Source organism: Cydia fagiglandana, chromosome 19 (assembly GCF_963556715.1).
Source record: "Cydia fagiglandana chromosome 19, ilCydFagi1.1, whole genome shotgun sequence".
NCBI classification, from domain to species: Eukaryota; Metazoa; Arthropoda; class Insecta; order Lepidoptera; family Tortricidae; genus Cydia; species Cydia fagiglandana.
In genome coordinates this window covers 11,979,752-12,005,216 of record NC_085950.1, presented here as the reverse complement: position 1 = coordinate 12,005,216, position 25,465 = coordinate 11,979,752, and the positions used below count along the sequence as shown (strand labels likewise).

The 25,465-nt window shown below is 38.6% G+C and overlaps 1 protein-coding gene and 1 long non-coding RNA gene across 2 annotated transcripts in view; one reads left to right on the top strand and one right to left on the bottom strand.

Moving 5' to 3' along the window:
- The window catches only part of LOC134673730 (zinc finger protein 37-like), a 103,259-nt gene that overhangs the window by 34,593 nt on the left and 43,201 nt on the right, over positions 1 to 25,465 (bottom strand). The window lies entirely within an intron of this gene.
- LOC134674027 (uncharacterized) lies at positions 13,157 to 13,961 on the top strand. Its single transcript, XR_010099554.1, has 2 exons — positions 13,157 to 13,453; positions 13,770 to 13,961. It is a non-coding gene; the product is annotated as an uncharacterized LOC134674027 (long non-coding RNA).

Below are 25,465 nucleotides of genomic sequence, written 5' to 3'. Positions count from 1 at the left end.
CATTCAAATCAATAGCCTATGACCTTAGTTCCCAGCGCAGCACAAAAGTGCTGCACTGCAATAGTCTTTGCACCTGGCGGGGACCATCTCCGGATGTATCATATTGTGCGCTCGGGGATGGTATCCGCCACGTGTATCCCTTGCTTTTAGATTAAATTGTCTTAAAGGGCCTCTGCGCTGTTGGCTTCGGCCCCACGCACGCCTCCCAAAAGTCCGGGACCCCATGGTCCCGAGATCCGGAAAGGACAAACAAATAATAATAATAATAAAAGACGTTTATTTAAAAAGTTTGAACATAGGTACATAATAAAAGTACACGATAATGCTTACAAACTAATTAATCACAAACAAATCATTACAAACTAATGTGTCAGGCTTCTTCAGTCAACGCAGCACTTTTTGTACTGAGAATGACTGAAATAGCAAGACACTTTTGTATGTTACCGTGAAAAAACGATGGAAAATACATCTATATAAAGATCAATTGTTGGTTGGCAGAACCTTTATCTGACAAAGTAATCAGTGTATACCACTTTATTGATCTCTCCCTTGAGTACAGAACTATGAAAGCACCCATGAGGCTGACACGTTCACCTAGAGTGTCCAAAGCCTCTATAAAAATCAGATAAAAAGAAAATACATCAGTATGATCATTAAACTGATACTTTTTCTCGGGTATTCATACAAAAACCTTTGTTTTAATGTGGTTTTAACACCACAAAATTATCAACATATCGTCGGGTGACAAGCAAAAGTCATTAACTAACACAATTGAAATTATCGGATAATAAACCGTGTTACAAGTGTAATAAAGTGCATTGTTACTTTAATTTTTTGGTAGTACTTAGTGACTTTTGCTTGTCACCCGATGATATGCATGTTAAAAAAATATCCAGTCATTTTTGCAGTGTAGAAGGACTTACCGAAAGTTGTAAAGATTCTTGCAGAATTTTGTGCGCTTTTTGAACTTGGGCTTTAAACCTGCGCGTCCTGTTTAGCACAGCTATACACTCCCAACACAGAGCTATGTGCGGTATGGTTAATGCCTAGAAATAATTTCAAGTTTAAAAACCCCAAAGAATTATTACTAAAAACATTGTTGAGCTATCTTTCATAAAAGCGGTGATCGGAATTTTGGGTGCCACTCGGGGTACCTACCTATTAGAATTCCGTACCCAAAGGGTAAAACGGGACCCTATTACTAAGACTTCGCTGTCCGTCCGTCCGTCCGTCTGTCTGTCACCAGGCTGTATCTCACGAACCGTAATAGCTAGACGGTCGAAATTTTCACAGATGATGTATTTCTGTTGCCGCTATAACAACAAATACTAAAAACAGAATAAAATAAAGATTTAAATGGGGCTCCCGTACAACAATAGTGATTTTTGACCAAAGTTAAGCAACATCGGGAGTGGTCACTACTTGGATGGGTGACCGTTTTTTTTGCTTTTATTTTTCGGTTTTTTTTTGCATTATGGTACGGAACCCTTCGTGCGCGAGTCCGACTCGCACTTGCCCGGTTTTTTTAATATACTTAAATAGTTTTTTTTCCAAGCAGTTTCAATGGTATTGCGAGCTTAAAGTGTATCCATATTACAAACTCAACTTAAGATACTGCAGTGTGGCACCCAAAATTGTTGGCCAAACTGTCATAAGTCAGGAAATCCTGGGGAGAGGGCTACCCCCCAGTCCAACCCCCATGGCGCCGAACCCCATGGTTATGGAGATAATAAATAAATAAAATAAAATAAAATAAAATAGCCTTTTATTTCTTGCAATTATGACATTTTAGAATAGTTTTTAAAGTTAATATTTAGCAAGAACCGCGTCTTCGCAGGTTATGGAGATATCCATGGTTAAAGTTTGTATGGAATTACTATGAAATAAGGGATTACAGCAAAATTTGAAGAGGCGCGAGGGGGGCGCAACATTTTATACTGAGACTACAGTATAAAATGCTTAGGTTTCATTTTACTTACTGTCTAAGTTGTACTCATGTTGTACTTACTTCCAGTTTTTGCTCTTCTGTCAATAGAGAAAAGTACAGGTCGCCAGAAGCCACAGAAGCAAGCTTCCTGTCTGAACTGAGACAGCCACGACATATTCCTGGATCTTCGTGCTCTATTTTGACACTCATCATGGTAATGTGATTTTACTTTCTTTTGCAAACAAATACTCGGGATCAACCTATTTATTTACAATCACGGCACAAGTGCGGGAGGAGAAAAGGTATAATATAGATATTTTAAGACGTGCACTAATTTAGAAATCTTTAATGAATTGAGAGATAATTGAAAATAGAACATTTAAGATTATTATTTCGCCTGGACTAACATGGACTCAACAACAATCTTATAAACAATCAGCCAGCAGCCATCATCGATGTCAAATCATGTCAAATACGTTCAAAAATCACGAACGAGTACGACGCGTATTAAGTGTATTTTTTTGGTTTTTAATATTAATTAAAATAATAAGTTGCTATAATAATAACCATCACTATTGAATACATATTTAGAATTTTTTTTTGAAGAACTATCTTTTTTTTAATAATCTTAAATTTAATTATATGGAAGGTAGAGATACTCTTTACTTCTACACTCCATATTTAATTAATTTTATTTGATAAAATCTGACATAATCCGAACGCTCTTAGAATGACAGCAGCTCTGACCAGCTCTGACAAAACAAATGACATTAATGACAAATGACATTCGCTTGATTAGGCGAACTTGTTTCAGATAATAGTTTATAAAGGATTTCGGCATTTAATTTAACTTTTCTTGATCATTATAAAACAAATCAAACCTGTAGTGCTTGTATATTCTAAGTTCATTGATAACGAATACATGGTAAATGTTTACTTTATGGACCGTCGATTTTTAGGGTGGGGTAGGGGGGAGAGGGCTACCCCATAGTCCAACCCCCATGGCGCGGAACCCCATGGTTATAGAGATATCCATGGTTAAAGTTTGTATGGGATTACTATGAAATAAGGGATTCCAGCAAAATTTGAAAGGGGGAGGGGGTGCGATGGGGGTGAAGCTGTTGGATCTGGGTTAGCTTCGGCGCTGCGGAAGAGCAGCCCTTCCGCCCTCGCGTGACAAAGCACGCTCACTACACTCGGCTCCGCAGCTTCGGTTACTGGTCGCCGCGGCGACCAGCCTCAGCCGCTCGCCTCGCTCGTTCCCGCGCTCCGTCACGGCGGGGGAGGGCTGCCCTCCCTCCGCGCCTCCGTTTTTGGAATTGCTCTCTAGGGGTAGGACAGACAAGACCACGTGGATAGTGGGGTGCTCTGATTCGGTTTTAAGTGACCTTGACATTTTGGGTACCTTGAGATTCTGGTGACCATAAGATTTCGTGACCTTGAGATTTTGGTGACCTTGAGAATGGTGGTGGTAAAAGGTAATATAAATTAACACAAAACGGCACCTATCGACATCTGCTATGACATTTCTCCTTTATTTCATAGTAATTTCATACAAACTTTAACCATGGATATCTCCATGACCATGGAGTTCCGCGCCATGGGGGTTGAACTGGGGGGTAGCCCTTTGCACCCTCTACCCCCCAATACCCAACACACCCTCCAAATCGACGGTCTATAAAGTAAAGATTAGCCGAAATGGTTGCGGGTGTTGAAAAGGATCCACGGGCCTCTCTGTTTCGTGCTATACGTGGGAGCCCTGGCCTGGTTCGTGCTGCTGGGCAACAAGGAGTTCAACAACGAGACGTATTTTTCTGAGAACGCGCTGCAGACTTTAAGCAAAATGCTTTAAGCGGTTTGCAAAATGTAGTTTTTGAAGTGAAAACTTGTTTAACGGCGCTGAGTACTTTTTGAGGTGGGGTAAAAATGATAAACTCGATTCAGCGTAACGTAACGTAACGCTGACGTGTTGTGTCACGGACAATGTTATTCACCAAAGAACTTTAGTCATAACGTATCATAATCAGGTCAATTATTTAAAACTGGACGTTTATATTAAGCAATAAAGCTCAATGTTCTAATCTTGTACGGGCTGAAATACGAGGATTTCACAGTTACATTCTAACTTTATATCACTCAAATATAATTAAATAAAACTATATCTTGATGAAATCTCTAATAAAATTGAACTCTAGTACTGGTGAATAAAACTCAAAATATCATAACCAAATATATTTAGATGCGAGGTCTGCAATAGTCCGGTGGCCGGCTGCATGAAACAAACCTCATCAAAAAATAGAATATACCTACCCTGTAGAGGTACCTGACATTTAGTAGCTTCCAACGCACTTGGTCGGCCTAGGCTTAACCTGGCAGATTTTGTACAAATGGCAAAAACGTTGGACAAAAATTCAGTCAGGATTTGGCCGACCACTTTTTTTTAACTGTCCTCAAAGGCAGCTATCGTACTATACAAGTTTCATACGATTTTTCGATAAAAAAAATTTGATGTTTTTTTTATAAATTTGGTCGGACTGCAAAAACTGCCAGGTTAAGGTGAAGCCGACCAAGACATACGTCAACATGCTTATTTTAGCTATTATAATCCGTTTGTTTCGTTCTATTTTTCGATGAGGTAAATTGTAGCTCTCACGTGACCCAATAAATCTGGTCGGACTGCAAAAACTGCCAGGCTAAGGTGAGGCCGACCACTTTTTTTTTACTGTCCTCAAGGTCAGGTATCCTACCATACAAGTTTCATTCTATTTTTCGATGAGGTTTTTTTTGATGAATTTTTGTCCAACATTTTTGCCATTTGTACAAAATCTGCCAGGTTAAGCCTAGGCCGACCAAGTGCGTTGGAAGCTACTAAATGTCAGGTACCTCTACAGGGTAGGTATATTCTATTTTTTGATGAGGTTTGTTTCATGCAGCCGGCCACCGAACTACAAGGTAACTTTACAATTTCTATTCGAATTTTAAACAATTAACGCTACAAATTTAAGCTTACTGGCCAGCAATTTTGGAACTAAAGTTTTTCAATAGAAAGGAGGATGGGTCAATTGGACGTAGTTACGCGAAAACGTTCCAACCCACAGCGACCCCATTTTGAGATAAACGCAATTTTGTGTTTTAGCGGTACACTTTTTCCCTGTAATTATTTCAGGCAAATACTATTGGTTTTACTGTGGAATGCCAAACTGGTTATTCAATGATATGCATATTTTTTGTAAATACATAATACAAGGGGCATATAAATAGGTAAAACGAGTTTGAAACGTTTTCGCTAAATTTAATTTTGTATGAAACTTGTTAAATAGCAATTATGCATAAACGTTCCAAAACGAATTTAAGTGTATGTAATGAATTTAAATTGACCTAAAGCATATAACATTGTTTTCTTCTTTTTGGTTATTTAAGTTTGATTGGTTAAGTTTTGGAGGAGGAAACAGTCGAGTACGAAACCTCGATTTTTGATATTTTTACGCAGGATGTTTCGCCTGTCCTCTAGGCTCTGAGCAGCCCTACGGACATCCGCCTCGTTTTCCCCCAGGAGGGCTAGGTCGTCTGCATACCCAATAATTCGGTGGCTACCGTTCAACTCTACTCCGCCACCAGAGGCTATAACTTTCTTGGTGACATATTCGAGCACCAAGTTGAAAAGTATGGGAGAGAGAGCATCCCCTTGCTTGAGACCCGTACCGACATCAAACTGGTCTGTTAGGCCGACTCCCGTTTTCACCGTCATTTTGCTCGTTGAGGAAGAGGCAGTGAAGGTTGACCTACGAATTAGTCGGGAGAAAACTGAGTACCTTCATATAAAGCGATACAGAAATAACTCTATTCGTAGGAAAGATCTCACTATAGGACAAACCTCTTACAAAGGTGTAGAGAAATTTAAATATCTTGGGTGTATCGTCACAGACAGCAATCGGAGGGAAGAGGAGATCCAAACCCGAATTCAGAACGCGCTCCGGTGCACAGCTGCTCTTCTTAAAGTGTTGGTGTCCAGGCTAATGACCAGAAAGACGAAACTCCGTATATACAAGACTATAATCAGACCGATCTTGATGTACGGATGCGAAGCCTGGACCCTAACACAAAGAGAGGAATACGCACTGCTGGTGGCTGAACGGAGGATCTACCAGAAGATACTTGGACCCACTCGCGGAGAAGATGGCTCATGGAGGATACCCACGCAGGAACCAGGAAATCGAAGATCTAGTGGCCGAGCCCAATATAGTCGGAGAAACGAAAGCCTCACGACTCCGATGGCTCGGGCACGTGGTCCGTATGGGTGAAGATCGAGCGGTTTGGAGAGCGTACTCGGGCCGTTCGGAGGGTCGACGACCGGTTGGGCGTCCTAGGTATCGCTGGAGCGATGAGGTCGTGAAAGATCTGAACGAGCTCGGTGCCGTCGATTGGACAGAAACGGCGCATGACAGAGAAGCATGGCGTTCCTTAGTGTCAGAGGCCAAGATCCACTTCGGGTCACTGCGCCACGGCAGTAAGTAAGTAAGTAAGTATGTTTCGCCTGTGCTGCAGTTGTACTTATCGCACTAATTTTAAGGGCGGAGTCAAGTTTCTAAATAAGTACACAGACAGAAAAGTGATGGGCAATCGTCGACATTTAATGTCGATAATCTAGTGATGTAAGAAGCGCTGGTGGCCTAGCGGTGAGAGCGTGCGACTTGCAATCTGGAGGTCGCGGGTTCAAACCCCGGCTCGTACCAATGAGTTTATCGGAACTTATGTACGAAATATCATTTGATATTTACCAGTCTCTTTTCGGTGAAGGAAAACATCGTGAGGAAACCGGACTAATCCCAATAAGGCCTAGTTTATCCTCTGGGTTAGAAGGTCAGATGGCAGTCGCTTACTTAAAAACTAGTTCCTACGTCAAATCATGGGATTAGTTGTCAAGTGGACCCCAGGTTCTCATGAGCCGTGGCGAAATGCCGGGATAACGCGAGAAAGAAGAATCTAGTGATGTAAGAAGTTATCGATAAACCGTCTTGTGTGAAAATATCTAGATCATCCTGAGAGACAAGGGGTTTTGGGTTGAGAGGGAACACATTTTTGAAGTTATGTACCTATAAAATCTATTTTGAACTTTTTGATTCTAATATTTCAAAATTGAAATTGATATGAAATTTATTTTATTGCATGGTCATGGGTTTACAAAATTCTTTAGGTACAAGATTGGCGATTCGAAATCTCGCACGAAATATCCGAATAGATTGGGTATAATATTTTAATTTTTTGTTTTTTTTGAGGTTGGGTGATTCGAGATCTCGAGAGTCACACTTTCGAGATCGAGATTAATATCTCGACGAGATCGAATTTGACAAAGTAACTAAAAATGAGTTATTTTAATCAAAAATCTCTAAGAATTCCATATTCATAAATATGTCGGCGGCACATCGGCATATTTTTTTTTTCAGATTCCTGCTACTCTTTTTTAAAAAAAATTGTAATTATAAAAAAATGTAAAATACGTTATTTAGTCGTTTCTGCTTTACTCACTTTTTTGTTCGAAAGGGCATTTTTTGTTCTAAAAATAGATTCCTTGTCCTTAATTTATCCGAAAATAATATATTACATGCCCTAATAGGTATAGTTTTAGAGAAATGCAGCTCCAAGTGAAGCGCGGCAGTGTTGAACTTCCCCCCCCCCCCCCCCCCCACTAATTGAGAGGTGGCTCTCGATGTCTCCCCGGTCTGTATCTGCTCAAGACCAGCTAAGAATCAACTGTGCCAAGTTTCGGCGCATAGTCACAAAGTGCAAGGTCCCCATACAACGGTGTGCGCTAACAAACCAGCTACATGACATTTAATGACAGGTAGGTCCGCGGCGGCGTTTCGTTTCACATGTGCGTTTCGTTGGTGCTGTCATTTTACGGGAGCAAAGAGTAATAATGTTGCCACCTTTATTGTATACCTTTATTAAATAATAGCAAAAATGGATCAAGTATATGTGGATCGTTTATAGCAAAAAATTAGAAAATAATATATTATAATAAAATGTTCCAATTTATTTAGAACAGTCTTCGCAACTTAAAAAAACAGTATGGATTAATCTAAAAGGTTTCAAATTACATGGAACATTTTTGCAGAAATAAAAAATGTATAAAGATTTTGCAAAAACGTTCCAACATACATGGATCACTTAAGAAAAAATTAAATGTGCGTTTTATGAATTTAGTATAATGTTTCAAGACAAGTGGAACATTATAACGATATGTTATTCTATAAGGAGTTTTTAACAATATGTTTCAGTATGCATGTAATGTTTTTACTTTATTTTGAGTACACGTCCTTGGTATAATGGTGGGTTGGAACATTTGGGTCAAACTTTATTGATGAAACTAACCTAAAAATACTAGCATCTTTGTGTGCACATGATGTAATATGTCAAAAATAGTACCCTGGTTATGGTAACTCATTTTCGAGTGACTTGTGGGTTGGAACGTTTTCGCGTAACTACGTCCAATTATACGAGTACATAGTGCAGGGGGCCGATTTTTGAAATTCGATCGCTCAAAAAACGGTGGAAAAAGGCGAAATGCTAATTTTTGAAACAAGAGCGATAGAAATTTGGAATCGAGTTGTATTGACCACTCGTTTTCAATTCTATTAGTAGAATTTAAATGCATAGTAGTGGAGATATTATTGAACGAAATACACGAAATCGAGGAGTCGAATTTTAAAAATCGGCCCCTGCAGACATTTTGGATGAGTCATTGAGTTTTCACTTCTGTTGGCACTCCCGGAGTGAAACCTGTTGCTTTTTTGTTAATACTTGTGAGATAGCGACAACCTCAATTTTTTGTTATTTAATGCAGAATATACTATTGTATAGAATATATTTTTTGTAAAAAAATCCATTTGTGGCAACAAGGTAAAAATCTATTTGTTTTTTTTTGGATTTCATAGATTTAGATTTAGATTTCTTTATTTCAAGATGAAAATTACACTATAAATTTGCTACATTCGTCAAAATTATGTTTATCTTCTCATCATGATCGTCAAAAATTACATTATAGGTATATTTAAAAATAAAAAATATTAAGATTAATAAAATTATGTCTCCCAATAAGGATCGTCATGTACAAAGAAAAACATGTCAAACAATTGAATATAAACCAAGTTAACATTAAAGTCGATGTCAACATAAATAATTTGTAACTGTCATTAAAATGTCGAATTTAAACATAAAAATATCACAAAAGAACAAAATGTCATGTTTAAAATACAAATCTACAATTTAATAATAAATAAAATTACATATGTTGTTACAAATTCAATTCCATGTACTCATTTACAGAGTACAGAGGGTTATCCAACAAAAGGTTTCTCAATTTGCGCTTAAATGTTTCGTCACACGGCTCATTTCTCAGAGCGGCAGGTAGGTGCTCGTAGTAAGTAGGGCCGATTACTCGTGGGTTCTTTCTTGAAACAACGTTGAAAATTTTCAAAGTGGTTGAGCACCCCCTTGTAGTTGAGATAAATTTACAAAACTTGGTGTACACTATCAGCATAATAAGTGTAATCAAATAAGGGGGTGCCGCTTCTTCTAGCTAGAGTTTGAATTTTTCCCATACAAACGTGAACCACCCTAAAGTACGTATAGCGGAAGCAGTTATAAAGTTGACCCAAAATTTTTTTATTAAGCTATGAGCTTCATCACATATATTCCTTGAGTAATTCTAAGCATTTCAAGCCTGGGAGGCAATAAGAAATGTGTGTCTACTCGGATTTGTAATGGATTCAAACTTTCAACCCCTTTTTAACCCTGTTAGGGGATGAATTTTACAAAACCCTGAAATTACTTTTCCTGTCTTTTAATAATATCCCCAAATACAAAGATTCAAGTCCCTCGTTCGAAAAATTTTTTGATATCCATACAATCTTTCAACCCCTTTTTCACCACCTTAGGGGATGAATTTTCAAAAACGCTGAAATTAGTTTTCTTCTATTTTAATAATATATCGTTTTACGAAGTTTCAAATTCCTAGCTTAAAATAAAACTTGAACCCCATACAAACTTTCATCCCCTTTTTAACCCCCTTAGGGGTTGAATTTCTCAAAATTGCTTCTTATCTCTTGTACACTTTATAAATGTAATCTAGTGTGCAAATTTCAAGTTTCTATCTTTTGTAGTTTCGGCTCCGCGCCGCGTAGCAAAAATCTCCAACCGAATTTTTCACCTTTTTACGTTTTTCTTGTAAAATTACTATGAAACTGAAAAAAACAAATATCAGCAATGAATTTTACGTCTTTGGTTTATACGAAGGATACCAAACTTGCCCTAGTACCCACCAGGATCAGAATAGATTTTTTTTAAAGATGACGGGTGGCGGCCGGCTTTGTACCCCACCCTAGGCTAGAAATGCTTAGAATTACTCAAATATCAGATGTGATGAAGCTCATAGCTTAATAAAAATTTTTTGGGTCATGTATGGCAGTGTTACATAACTGATTCCAGTAGTAAGAAAGACGGCCTGTATGCATTAGTATCTAAGAGATTTTTACCTTGTTGCCACAAATGGATTTTTTTACAAAAAATATATTTTATACAATAGTATATTCTGCATTAAATAACAAAAGATTGAGGTTGTCGCTATCTTACAAGTATTAAAAAAAAGTTAAAAAACTAAAAATATTTTTTTAAGCCTTTATAAACAAGTTACAATCTTGATATTTTTTTTGAAAATGAACTACTATTAGGTGCATGTAACATCCAAATTTCAAAACAATAGAACCATTAGTTTAGCTACAAAAAAAAAACGATAAAAAAAAAACTTTTTGCCATACCAAGGGGATTCTAGGCTTGAAATTTGGTAAAACAATATCTTATAATAAGACAAATAAACGCGCCTAAGAAAAGTATACATTTTAGCCAGGGGCAGTTTCATTATAGGATTCCGGCTAGACCCTTTATCGGGATTATAGGCAGTAACTTATTTTTCACATCACCAATTCGAAATCAAACTATGTAATACTTTTCTGCTGGACCATATTTTTATATTTATTTGCATATTATTTTTTCATCTTAAATAATACATTATTTTTAAACATTTTCGTTTCGTTTAGGAATCAAAGTACGACCTCGCTGTAAACACGTCACTTTGCTCCCTTGTGACACAATCTATTTTCGTCCCAGTTATTTCAGTGATCGTCCCGTCCGATTTCACCCTGGCGTCAATGTTGTGCTGTTTCATCAAGTGTATACGAATGCAGTGCGGCTGCAAGAAAGCAGTTTCGCAGTGCGGACATTGGTACGGTCGCTCGCCCGTGTGTGTGTATGTATGGTAACGTAGAATTCTGTTGCTCTGAAAAGGGAAACTTTAACTTAGAAATCTTAGAATGTACCTAACATATATTATATGTGCCATTCTCAATCAAAAGGGTACTTATTGTCGGTTGTCAATAAGGCGCTATTTCCATATAGCTTCAATTTGAAATCAACCACATCGACAGCCGACAATGTGGTACCTTTCGGTTAAAAACGTCACATATCATGGACGAATGAAACTAGGTGTCTATACAAAATCGAGTTCTTGAGAGCTTACCTACAGTATAGTGTAGGTATAAATAATGATAATCATTTATTGCAAGCATGGCTTTACAAGATGTTCTTTTATTTTAGTCAGTACAGACGTGGACCCTACTATAGGGCAATATTGTACAACCAAATTTAGGCATTAAAATAAAAAAATAAAAACAAGTGGGTTTGTGGGTGGGATCACACGAGTGTTTTAATGCCCAATTTTATTACGGCACATTATGTAGCAGTCACATAAACGTACTACTAATATTTAATGGTGTATTGTGTTTTTGCTCTAACACTTACCAAAAACAAGCGTCCGCATATGTTGCACTTCTTGGTCTTCGGTAGTTTTACATTGTTGTGCACGTCCAAATGATATTTCAGCCCTTGCGCCTTTGACAAATACTGAAATAGTAAGAAACTAAATGTTTTGATATTCCAGGAACTGAAACGCATTTTTTTTCAAAGCTATTATTTCCGAAAATATTTACTTTATCAAGAACTCTTAAAGTATTATTTAATTTATTTGACAAACCTGGGGCCGTGCAGTCGTAACGCTCAGAATCATTTTTAGGGCCTAATAAAAAGACCGTTCGAGACTACGGGTGACCTTAGGGCTGGCTCATTCCAGGACCAGGGAATAGGCATAGATATTCAGCGTGGGAATGTAGTTACAGGCGAATTACCCTAATACTGGCGAAATAGCCGGTAAGAAATAAAAATGTTTAAAAAATATTTTTTGTCCGTCCCAGTTAGTTCAGTGATCGTCCAGTCCCCTTTCACCCTCGCGTCGACGTTGTACTGTTTCAGCAAATGCGTGCGGAGACAGTGCGACTGCGAGAGAACTGTTACGATTACGTTGATTAATTTACTCTCGATTAATTTAGGTACTACACTCTGGAAATACATACCAAGTAAACAACAAGATTGAAAATATACATTTATTTACACACTTACTTCACTTGTAACAATATAATAAAACCATGCAAATCAATCTTATCCTACTATAAGATACGTCCCACACTAGCGTCTACCGAGCGGTCGACTAGTCAACTGCTTGACGTTGGTGCAAATGCGACGCTATTTTTCCATAAAGTCTATTCCAATAGAACTTGCTAACTTTGTAAAAAAACAACGTAATTTTGTTTTATCACTGTTTCTCTTTGAATTTTCACACTACCTCATCAAATACCATTGAAACCATACACATATACACTATTGAAACGGTCCGTTCCGTAAAATACATAAATATGTAACTGTATCTTGGATATTTAATTAAAAGTTTAAAGTGGTTCCATAAGTTAGGTTATTAGGACCTGCACCTCTAGCACATCTTGCATCCGCGACTTAGACCGCGACTCGAGTCGCCATTCCCGCGGCTGTCAAATCTGTCGATTTCCGTAGCATAACTTGTACCCGCGACTGCAACAGCCGCATAGAGAACTCAAAGTCGCGGCGCGACTCGTCAGTGTTACCCGGCGAAATCAAAGTCTAAACAAATCGATATTTGCAAGTGGCAACACTGAATCGGAAACCAGGGATGCGCTAAATCATTCGTTCTTTGGTGGTAAAAATCTAGTTTTTTGTCGATGGTTAAGTTTTTCTTGTCAAAGTCAAGGAACTTTCAAATTTTGTCAACATTTAATTACGGGAAAAAAGTTGAAAAAATGTAAGTAATAGAGCCTTATATAATTAATATTGATAATATTCCTTAAAATATATATTGTTTAAAATTTTCTGTTTAATAAACCTTTTAAATAAAATATTTTTGTAAGTAACTATAATAATGGAATTGCTATTATTGGGTTTGTTCTCATATTCCTGTTGTAAATTGTGTTTTTTTTTTCAGAATTAGTTCAGCATTATCCTAGACACGATTGATATCCCAGCACCCAAAGGAAAATATTATTAACAGGAACGTGCCAACGGGACCCGAAGTGGAGATTCAGGAAAAGAAACACACTAGGCAAGCTTGTAGGTTTCAAACGCGGAGCTGTCCCCTTTTCTAAATTAACTAAGATGTGAGAAGCGCTTTAGCTTTAAGAACACCACCGACGAAGTGAACTATTAATAATAACCCTAATGGTTATGGCGTACACTAAGCTGCCACAGTAACTCTCAAATAAGTTTCATATAGTTTTTCTTGTGCCAATAATGGATGGCATGTGTGTGTACTGTGTACCTAACTGTTTATGATTTGATAAATTGATATGAGAAGCTTATTTCATAGTCCTCGATGAAGTCATGACCATATTTTACTGTCTTGTTTATAAACCAATTTTCTTTCCAGGGTGATATTTAATTGTCCTACGCCGCATGTCGAAGAAAAAGGAAGAGAGAAAATACTTTTCAAGGGTAATAAAGAAGATTCTTACAATTTCTCTATAGTGGTTCTAGATGTTAATATATATTAGGTTTAATAATAAGAAGTCGAATATTGCAAGAATATATAAGGCAAAGCAATATACTATTAATTTAAATATTGTTTTTTTTTTCTCTCCTGTATTTTTACCTGAAAAGAAACAAAAATAAAGTAGGTAGGTAAGTACCTAGAACTCCTAGAAGCCATGATTAATTAGCTCCCCAAGGCCCACTTCATACCTAATGCTGACAGCAACGTATCATAGCATGATCGTATCAGGCCCTGTCAAACATGAAGTGAAACATCTAGAACACGGGTTTGATCTAGAGGAGTTTCAATATGGTAGACCATATGATAACCGTACCTATGCTACCTACGCAGACTATGACATGAGCGTAATAACTCCTTCAAAATGTTGTTGGTCGGCTCGGTCCAGTCACGTCACGGTATGGTGTTGGCAGGGGACGGAATGGTTTAGTGGGTGATGACTGATAATATTTCATACAAAGCATGATTTTGAGCCGGACATGATCCTGTTATAGCCACGTATTACATCATTCTGTTACAGTACGATGCAGCGGGCACAGGCCACATGTAGGTATGTTTTGTTGAAGTCGAGGAAAGTTCCAAACGGTACCTAAATAGTAAGAGATTGTTGAAATTAGACATCTAATCGTGATCCTAAATATTACTACTAAGACTATGGCTTACTTAATAAGTTGGATAGTTTGTTTTGAACATTTGTACCTACCCACCTCATCGGCTTCATTTATGTACAAGCAAGCGGGCTCCGTTGTTAGGTTGATGAAAGTTTTGTGTAAGGAAGTCTTAGGATTACTTTTACAAACTTACGAACCTGAATTGAAATTTAAAAATCCTACATATGTACCTAATTACTTAATTGAGTACCTACAAACTAGCTGTTTGAAATTAAAGTTGTAAACATGATGGGTGTGTTGTGGTACTTGTAGGTATCACCGTGCATAATCAATATAAGAGTGCGTAAAGCGCATTTAGTGACTGTTCCATACTTCCTTATTCCTTAGGGCAATAAGTAATTATACAAATTATATTATTACATAATATATGAAACTTGTTTTTAAGTTATAATTATCATGAGTTTAGTTACAAAAGTACAAGCAAACCACCCGCGAGAGCGAGTCGCGTTATAAAGTCGCGTAGACTTCGACTCGCGGATTGACATAAAGACGACAGAATATTTTGTCTCAAAATAGCCAGTTGTGCTACGGATTTTAGTTCAAAGTCGCGATCGTTGTCATTTTCTGACAGTGACACCTGATCGCGAGTTTGTCGCGGCTCTCGCGCGTGAGTTGTGCTGCCAACACGCGACAAGCCGCCAAGTCGCGCCGATCTGTCACTTCTCACGCCTGTCGCGGCCTGTTGTGCTAGAGGTGCTGATGGAATGGCGATTTTGTTTCTTTTAAATTCTACAATTGTCTATGATGGGTAGTGTTGTGACTAAAGTTTGTAATATAAACCCGCTACACACTGACCAACCCAGGCTCTGTATCTACCGTCACGGTTATAAAATACATCAATACATCATTCTTAAGTACTAATTTGTCTTCTGATCGTGATTAAACAAATTAAAAATAAGTAAATACTTGTTTTTTACTTTTGGTATTTTATTATTCGATATGGTTTGACATTAGTAAAGTAGTAAGTAGGAGTCTTGCCCATCACTAGTAAATTGATCATTCAGAGACAATTTCAATATGGCGGTTTGTTTACATAGTTAGCAAGTTCTACTGAAATAGACTTTAGCGCCTGATAGCGCTGACTAGACGTAACTCAAAACACGCTGTTATAGCCGTATCGCTTTGAAAATGACAGCGTTTTACACAAAAATAAAACGCTAATTAAATAACTTACCCTATTCGGAACCTAATAATAATATTGAGAGTGGCAACACCGTTGTCGGTCGTATTGTCCTTTTCTAGCATATACGTCCCTCTCTCTCCCACACTCCCACCACACAGCAGTTTGCTTTTTGGCGGTTGTCGCAAAAACAAATTTCCAACTCATTGTCTCAAAATTATACATATTTACACCAGGCAGGATTAAAACTTTAGGTTCCGAATAGGGTAAGTTATTTAATTAGCGTTTTATTTTTGTGTAAAACGCTGTCATTAAACAACTGTACCGCTATTCGGAACCTAATAATAATATTGAGACGTGTTTGTTATCGCCTGGTGGTGGGAAGACGCCAAGCCAATGTGATTATACATGTACTTATTATGTATATTATGTAATATTATTATATTATGAGTGTTTAATTAATTATGCAGTACACCCTTTATTTTAACACCTGTGAGGAGAGAGGTATTTAGTAAAGCATACAATTTGATATTCCATTATATTATGATACTAACTTAACATTTTATAAGTATACGTACTTAATGTACTTATAATTGTTCAAAAAGAATAAGTGAGTCACCACAAGGGTGCTATACTTAATTACTTAAATGTATGTGAAAACTAGGTAAAAGAAGATGTGATAAGTCAGTCTACTCTTCAAGGAGCATACACATCTGTTATAAGGAGTAATGTAATTGTTAAGGGGATTATTTTACTTCGATATTTAAAAATTATGTGGACTGTATTCAAACGAAATACGAGACGAGATACGAAACGATATACCGTGGAACTTAGGACAGGCTAGGTCAATTGGTAAGAGCACTCACCTTGCTGAGCTGTAGATGACGGTGCAGCTCTCGGTGGAGGCTGGCGCAGGCTTCTCAGACCTTCGGCTCGTCTAGACTTACCTCGAATCCGAGTTACCTGGACCAGCGTGGACACCGAAACGGAGCAGGAGCAGTGCTTCTTCAACTGATTAGCCTTCCACAATGAGTACACACAGTTTACAAACAAAATTGAATCTTTTAGATGAACCGAGACGATAATATTCGAAAATAATAATTAGCGCAGCGAGATGCGCCCGACATGTTACATTGGCGATACGACAAGGGAAGGGAATATATTTTTTTTTAAAGTTTGAACGATAATGTTGCCAGGCGAAATTATTTTAAGACTACAATCCTTAACATTTTCCGCCCACCAAAATACAACGTATTTTCCACAAGTTTGTACTGTTATTGTCAACTGAGGATAAAATAGAATCGATATGGCTCAGGGTTTATTTTCCTATTACTATATATTTTTTACTTTAATCTAAATCTACGATAAAATTAATACTTATGACTATATGATAGTGAATTAACACTAGTTTTGCAAAGGTAAGGGACACAGTTTAACTATCGGACGTTTAAGTTCGCCCGATTCTGTGCGAACTGTGACAACTCGACAAATCCCGTCACTTCCTGGATGGAGTTGTACCACCCGGCCAATTTTCCACTTCATGGGGCTACATTGCTCATTGACAATGAGCACGAGCGTCCCGACGACAATGTTTTTCTGACCATCGAACCATTTGTGGCGTTGCTGCAATGTGTGCAAATATTCGAGGTGCCACTTGCGCCAGAAATCTTGATGGATCTTTTGTAATAATTTCCATCTCTGAAGTGGACCTAATTTCGCATCTACCATGTTGCTTTCAGGCAATATGGTGAGCGGCTCCAAAGTAAGGAAATGTCCGGGGGTCAAAACTGACAGGTCGTTTGGGTCCGAGCTGACAGGGGACAAAGGCCGTGAGTTCAGCATCGCCTCAATTTGGGTCAAAATGGTATAGAATTCCTCAAATGTAAGGCGCTGAGAGCTCACGACGCGAGCGAGATGTGTCTTTACTGACTTTACACCAGCCTCGGCTAACCCCGAGAAATGTGGGCTGCCGGGCGGGTTAAAAACGAAATTTATTTGTTCTGCACGTGAAGCCTTGGCCATGAATTCTTGGAGCATATTGGATGCGCCAATAAAGTTTCTACCCTGATCCGAGATCAGCCTAGAGCACCGACCGCGGCGCGAAATGAAACGGCGCAGAGCTGCGAGATATGCCTCTGTGGTGAGCTCTGAGGCCAGCTCAAGATGTACTGCTTTGGTGGCAGTGCATACGAAAACGCAAATATACGATTTAAATGTGCGTAGACCACGGCCCCGGGCCAAACAAGTATCAAAGGGACCAGCGTAATCTACTGCCGCTGACGAAAATGGTTTAATTTGATTAATTCGAAACGATGGTAAGTTGCCCATTATTGGAGGAGATGCCACTTTAGGCCGAGCGCGAAAGCACTTCATACAAGATGAAATAACCGAGTTTATAGCCCTTCTTGCCGATAGAACCCAGAATTCTTGGGCTAATAAATTTTGCAATGTTTGCAATCCAGGGTGCATAAACCGGTGATGGTAATCCTCAATGATCAGCGTAGTCAACCTATGATCACGAGGCAATAATAGTGGATGTTTCACATCGAACGACAGGTCTCCTTTAGACAGGCGACCGCCCACCCTTAGCATTCCACGCTCATCCACAAACGGCGCCAATTTCCGCATGGGCTTCGATAGAGAGTGGGGTGACTTATCTGTCAACAAGCACCGCAATTCTGAAGCGAAAGCTCGCTCCTGGACATGTTTCACGAGAAAGTGAAGAACTTTCGTAATTTCTTCAGACGACAAGTTCGGATCTGTGATTTTCGACGATGATTTTTGCAAGTTATGCATGAACCGAAAACAATAAGCGAAAATACGCAATATGCGTTGTAAAGACGAGGATCTGCTCATGATGTTGTCAATCAACGATATATTAGAGTCTGTGAACAAACTGTAGATTTTTTGCTCGTTCGAAGCAGCTTGATCTGAAAGGATCTCAGATTGTGGCCAAGATTCTTGTGGATTAGACAGCCAAGTAGGCCCCGCCCACCATAACGTATTCTGGATTAAATCAGCAGGTAACAAACCGCGGGAGCCGCAATCCGCTGGATTATCCGAACCAGAAACGTGGTGCCAATTTTCAGGGGGGACGTTTTCTTGTATGTGCGCAACCCTATTAGCCACAAAAGTTTTCCATTTTGATGGACACGAACGAATCCAAGTCAGCGCGACAGTAGAATCTGACCAAGCGTGGATATCTTCAAAAGTGTGAAAATCTTTTAGAGCTTCTGTAAACGAGACAATCAAATCCGACAACAAGACAGCAGCTAACAGCTCACATCTCGGGATAGAACATTTACGAAGTGGGGCCACTTTCGTTTTAGCGCAACAAAGACGCACGACAACGGATCCGTCATTTTGAACGACACGACAATAAATGACAGCACAGTAACCCTTCTCCGAGGCGTCACAGTACCCGTGGAGCTGTAACGATACGAAAGATACAACCATTCTACGGGGAATGGACAACGAGCTCATTTCCGCCAATTGCGATTTGAATTTACGCCATTCTTGAGCGATAGCGATAGGAACCTCGCTGTCCCAATCGACACCAGAAACCCATAGAAGTTGTATTAAATATTTTGCGAAAAATACGACAGGCGACAATAGACCCAGAGGATCAAAAATACGAGCGATGTCCGAGAGGATCGATCGCTTCGTACAACGACAATCATTCAAGGAGGTCTTGAATGTGAAAGTATCTTCCTTGGGAAGCCACGACAAACCGAGAATTTTTAACGATAAATCATGGACGTTTTCGAAATTGTGAAGTTGATCTGAGTACAGCTCTGAACCAGGCAAACTTCCTAGAAATTCAGGGCTGTTAGAGGTCCATTTGCGCAGATGAAGCTGAGCAGACGATAATATTTCCACCAACTGTTGTCGTAACACTAACGCATCCTCGACAGAGTCTGCACCTGACACAACGTCGTCGACATACGCATCCCTAGCCAACACTGCAGCACCTTGAGGAGCACGAGACGAAAACTCCTTTGCTAACTTCGATATGCACCAGAGCGCCTGATATGGAGCACAGGACACACCATAGGTCACTGTGAGCAAACGATAATCTTTCACGGGATCATCAGGTGACGGGCGCCACAAAATGCGCTGATAGTCGCAGTCCTGTAAATCGACAAGGAACTGCCGGTACATTTGTTTGATGTCACCGGTGAACACTACTGCATGCCATCGAAAACGAGCCAACAAGTCAAATATGTTATTTTGCAATTTAGGGCCGGCAAGCAGTGTATCGTTCAAGGACTTTCCTGAAGAATCCTGGGCGCTAGCGTCAAAAACACAGCGAAGAGGAGTAGTGGAGGAGTCAGGGCGCAAAATTCCGTGGTGGGGTATGTAATAAAACTGACCTTCAGACGACAAGGGAGGATCAACTTCCACCATGTGACCACAACTAAGGTAGTCATCCATGAAATTGACATAAGCTGTCCGAAACTGAGGATTCAATTTGAATTTCCTCTCTAAATTTAAGAGACGCTTGAGAGCTATCTCACGAGAATTTGAAAACCTGGGTTTATCCTGAGGGTCGACATAAGTTAATGGTACTACCATCCTACCCTCGGGAGTGCGACAATATGAAGTTTCCATTTGGTTTTCACACGACATTTCTGATTTCGACAAAACGATATTTTTGGGAGGATCTACACTTTCCAGTTCCCAGAAGCGCTTGATATTATTGTCTAATGATAGACTCGACACGAAATAGCACCTCTGAGTATCACCTTCTGAACCTTTATGACAACGAGAACGAGAAGTGTTAACGTTTATAGGGCACTCACCCATCACCAACCAGCCGAAAACAGTGCGGACAGCTATGGGCTCATCTGCGTTGCCCTTGACAACGCCAGATTGTAGTGCAGCAGCGAAAAGGTTGACGTTAACCAACATGTCTATTGGTCCAGATTTGTGGAAAGACGGATCAGCAAGATCTAAATCCTTCAGATGCCTCCAAGAAGACACATTCAGTGGTTCTGGTGGCATATCATGGCAGATCTTGGGAAGCACGAACGCTTCAAACGAAAATTTGCATGAGGAGTCCCCATTCGAAGGAACTATCTCACAATCGACAATTCCAAAAGTGTCAGTCGATGACAGACCAACACCGTTCACCGTTGGTGAATTATTTCTAATTGGTATTCCAAGTTTTTGAGCGCACTTCAATGTTACAAAGTTACAAGCCGAAGCATTATCCATCAATATTCGAATTGGTACAAAATTATTAAATTTATTTTTTATCAGCACGATAGCTGTCGAGAACAAACTTGGTGCATTTGCATTATGCACAGCCAATGCCACTTGGGTCGGTGGAGCTGTTGGTTCCAACTCCTTATCCTTTTCGAAATGCAATAATGTGTGGTGTCTGCGCTTGCAGATGCCACAAGTCACCGATGATTTACAATTTTTAACCGAGTGTGATGGCCTACAACAAAGTATGCAAAGTCTCCTCTCCTTAACCTGAGCAAACCTTTCCAATGGCTGCAATTCCAAAAATTTAGTACATTTATCCAATTTGTGTCCCGGAGCGGAACACATAGCACAGTTACTCACTGGCGGCACAAGGAGAGCAGGCTTAGCCTTATTCGACACTGGCTTACTATACACTGGTTTACTAGATAATGTTAACGACTTACCAATGCTGTTCTCTAATGCCTGGCTCCGCTTTTCAATAAACGAAATTAATTCCTCATAACTGGGAATTTCTGTGTTTGATTCAAGTTGCAACTCAAAAGCTTCCTTACTACTAACATCTAATTTTGACCAAAGTGCATGGAATAACATAAAGTTCCTGTCAGGCAATTGATACTTTGATAAAATTTCTAAGTTTTCCTTAAAGGTTCGACAAACTCTAACTAATTCCGATGCAGTCTTGGACTTCGCCGCCTCACAGTTTAATATTTTTTCATAAAATATACTGGCAATCACCCTTTTTTTCTCAAAATGTAATTTTAGTGTGTTATAGGCCATTAAATAATTTTCATCACATAATGGGTAATTTTTAATTAAGTCGAAAGCATGGCCGGTAACACTCGACAACAAATAGTGCAGTTTTTCTACTGCCGGGATATTTTTACTGTGAATCAGCGAGTCAAAGATCTGGATGAACGACACCCAATTCTCAATTTTCGAATCGAAAGGAACTATATTAATTTTAGGTAATTTAACACTCGAACTTGAACCGCAACTGTCACTTTTATTTAACACTTCAGGTTTTATTTCTGCTAAACGTATTTTTATGGATTTTACCATTTGTTCGAACTGTGATGATATTTCTAATTCACTTGACCTATCACCAGCTGGAATCGCCGAAAGCAATTCAATTTGAAAGGCATGAAATTCACTTTCAAGTTTAATTACATCTTTTAAACAATAACCTTGCAGATCGGAACTCTTTATATACTCCATCCGCACGAACGCATAATCCCGACCTACACGGCTCTTGTCGAAACTTTCGGACGAATCCCCACCAAGTGTCATGTTTATTTTGTAAAAATATGTATATTGAATCACTAAAACAACAACAAAACTATTTGATTCGATAACACTGATATGATAGGTTATGTTATGATTTTCAATTGACACTTGTCAAAAATGACAGCTAAAAGTTGCGTTCAGAAACGTAATTAATTCGACACACAATTTTAGTCCATGAACTAAACGCTCGATAGTTTAACTAACGGAAAAACGCCCAAGCCAAGTGTTTCAATCTTACCCTCCAATGTTTTTATGATTTTACAATGAACAATTTATTGACGAAAATTGATATTTAAAGCGAAAATAACCACGGTCACCTTACAAGTTATCCGGCTCGAAGGACCAAAAAATGTTAAGGGGATTATTTTACTTCGATATTTAAAAATTATGTGGACTGTATTCAAACGAAATACGAGACGAGATACGAAACGATATACCGTGGAACTTAGGACAGGCTAGGTCAATTGGTAAGAGCACTCACCTTGCTGAGCTGTAGATGACGGTGCAGCTCTCGGTGGAGGCTGGCGCAGGCTTCTCAGACCTTCGGCTCGTCTAGACTTACCTCGAATCCGAGTTACCTGGACCAGCGTGGACACCGAAACGGAGCAGGAGCAGTGCTTCTTCAACTGATTAGCCTTCCACAATGAGTACACACAGTTTACAAACAAAATTGAATCTTTTAGATGAACCGAGACGATAATATTCGAAAATAATAATTAGCGCAGCGAGATGCGCCCGACATGTTACATTGGCGATACGACAAGGGAAGGGAATATATTTTTTTTTTAAAGTTTGAACGATAATGTTGCCAGGCGAAATTATTTTAAGACTACAATCCTTAACAGTAATTCAAGTATGAAAATATAAGTACTAGAGTAATTTTTATTTATAAGTCGCAATTATTATCAAATTTGATAATAATTATCTATAATAGTAAAGTAAGCAGTTGCAGGGATATAACAAGGACAGGACATTTCTTATTTCCAGAATCCCTCGGGATTAAGTAGACGAATATTTAAATGATTCGTTATATCACTATCACCACAAACAGAGTTAATAAAATTAGGTACTTATTGAAATGTCATAGGGAATCACTAAATTTATTTAATGACTGTAAGCCATATACTTGGTTATAGGTTATAGTTATAGCTATAAAATGCATTTAACCCTTTTAAACGCTTTACTAAAGGGAACGCAAGTCAGTGTACATAAATAAACCTTGCTTAAAAGTGTGAAGGTTACTATGAGAGCTTAAGCCACAACACTCATGTGTTCACTGCGATGTGGCACTAGTTATGACGCTTTGTGGTGTTCTTGTGTAGAATTGCTGCAGAACTTTATCAATAATATTTGCAGTCATTCTAATTAAATTCATGTTTAGCTACCATAACCTTAATTTTACTCAAAAATTTGTATATATGTAGTAAGAGTAGTTTCTTAGTGGTTTACTTTATCTGGTGCCTACTGGTAGACATAAGCCTTAAAACTTTATTGGTTCTGACCGCTAAAGTGGCTTAATTCCTGTAAACTATTCATAGACATGGCTTAATTCTGAATATTCAGTTTTCTCTATTCAGTGTGTAAATTATAAGGAATCAGATACTTAATTCGAAACCCTAGCTCATCGCATAGGTGCTTTTAACCGAAATACAAATTTATGTGCTTATTTCGTGATTTTACATTATTTGCTGTGGGAAACCAGGGGGTTCCCTACCATTTGCCGGGCGCCTGTGGCCCCAAAGCCAACAGCGCAGAGGCCCTTTAAGAGGGAGCTATTTTATCCAATGCTAGAATCAACACTTTGTCGAATCTATTAGATATTTAGGTATACTTATCCTCCTTATGAACTAAGGATAATTGTTACTTGTTTATATTTCAATAATAGCAAGATTGTAAATTATTTTATATTCTGAAATATAATATTACTTAATTTGGGCCAGTGTACTTTTCTATACTATATCTCTGGCCTACTACCTACTATAGGTTAGTCTAATAACATCCCGCCCCCTGGGAGGCAATATACAGAGTTCTTGGATATATATTCACGATATCGCTAAGTCTGTGGACCTAATTTTCCGACACTTGACTGCATGAAATTATTGTGTACATTTTTTACAGGTCTCGAGCAAGAAGGGTACCTATATATAGGTTCAGGTCCTTAACTTGTGGATTTGGTAATAGGAGCAAGACACAGACGGGGTGTAAATTAATTGATCCACCATGTTTCAAGAGATTCATGTGCATTTATGCCTTCAAGTTACACTGTACAGACAGACTATATAACTCTTTTGCAGAGTTTTGCCAACATATTATAATAAATGACTGCATTTGTTTGGGTGTACTTGTTCCACGACAAAAACATATTTATATATATTACAATGTATTTTTGAAAAGTACTCGTCTTTCAAAATAGCTTCGCCTTTTCGCAAGGCTTGCTGCTGTTTCACATTGTGCAAAGCAAACAGTATCGCAATGCTATAATTTTGTATAAATTGAGAACTAGAGGGTCATGCCCTAGACGTGACCGCCCAGAAGTTATACTAGAATCGTTCGTGCAAACCATTAAGTCACTGTTTATTAAAAACCTTATGACTGGGTACATTACATTCCACGGTGGGTACATTTGTTAAACGTATAGTATCAAACTATGACGAATAATGATAAGTGAATTAAGTGATAACAATATTTGGTCCGTGCATAGAAGCACGTGCCCTTGAGATTAGTGCATGGGTAGTTTAAAATTTAATCTGTGCATAGGAGCACTTACGATCAAGGTGATTCGAATCCTCAAGGTTCACAAGGCAGACATAAGGGTGTAAAATAAAGCATTCATAAACGCCCCGTTAGGTCAGTTTTGTATATTTTTATTTCCAACATGCTTGTGCAGCACATGACAATTTTCCCATACCATGCCAGTCAGGGATATAATAATTAAATAGGTAACCTTGGTTATGTCGTGTACCTACATAGGTAGGTACTCGTAAAAATGTTAACTGAAAGACTAGTGCTCTCGAGGCAAATATAATTTATATTAATTTCTAGTCTGTTATAGCAGGCATAGACTTCAAAGGTTTTTAGATATTCATAGGGCCGCTAAACGGAACCCTTTGTACACCTTGAGCAGGCTGTTTGTGCTCTTGTAATTTTATTTTCACACCATGAGTGATATTAAACATAGCTTATTTCAGAATTGAACCGTAAGCTATGTTGTGTCGTGAGCTTAAGTGAGCCTGATTTAATTAGAGTCCACAGATTATCTGGACCTTGGAGGATTGACCACACCTTATTCT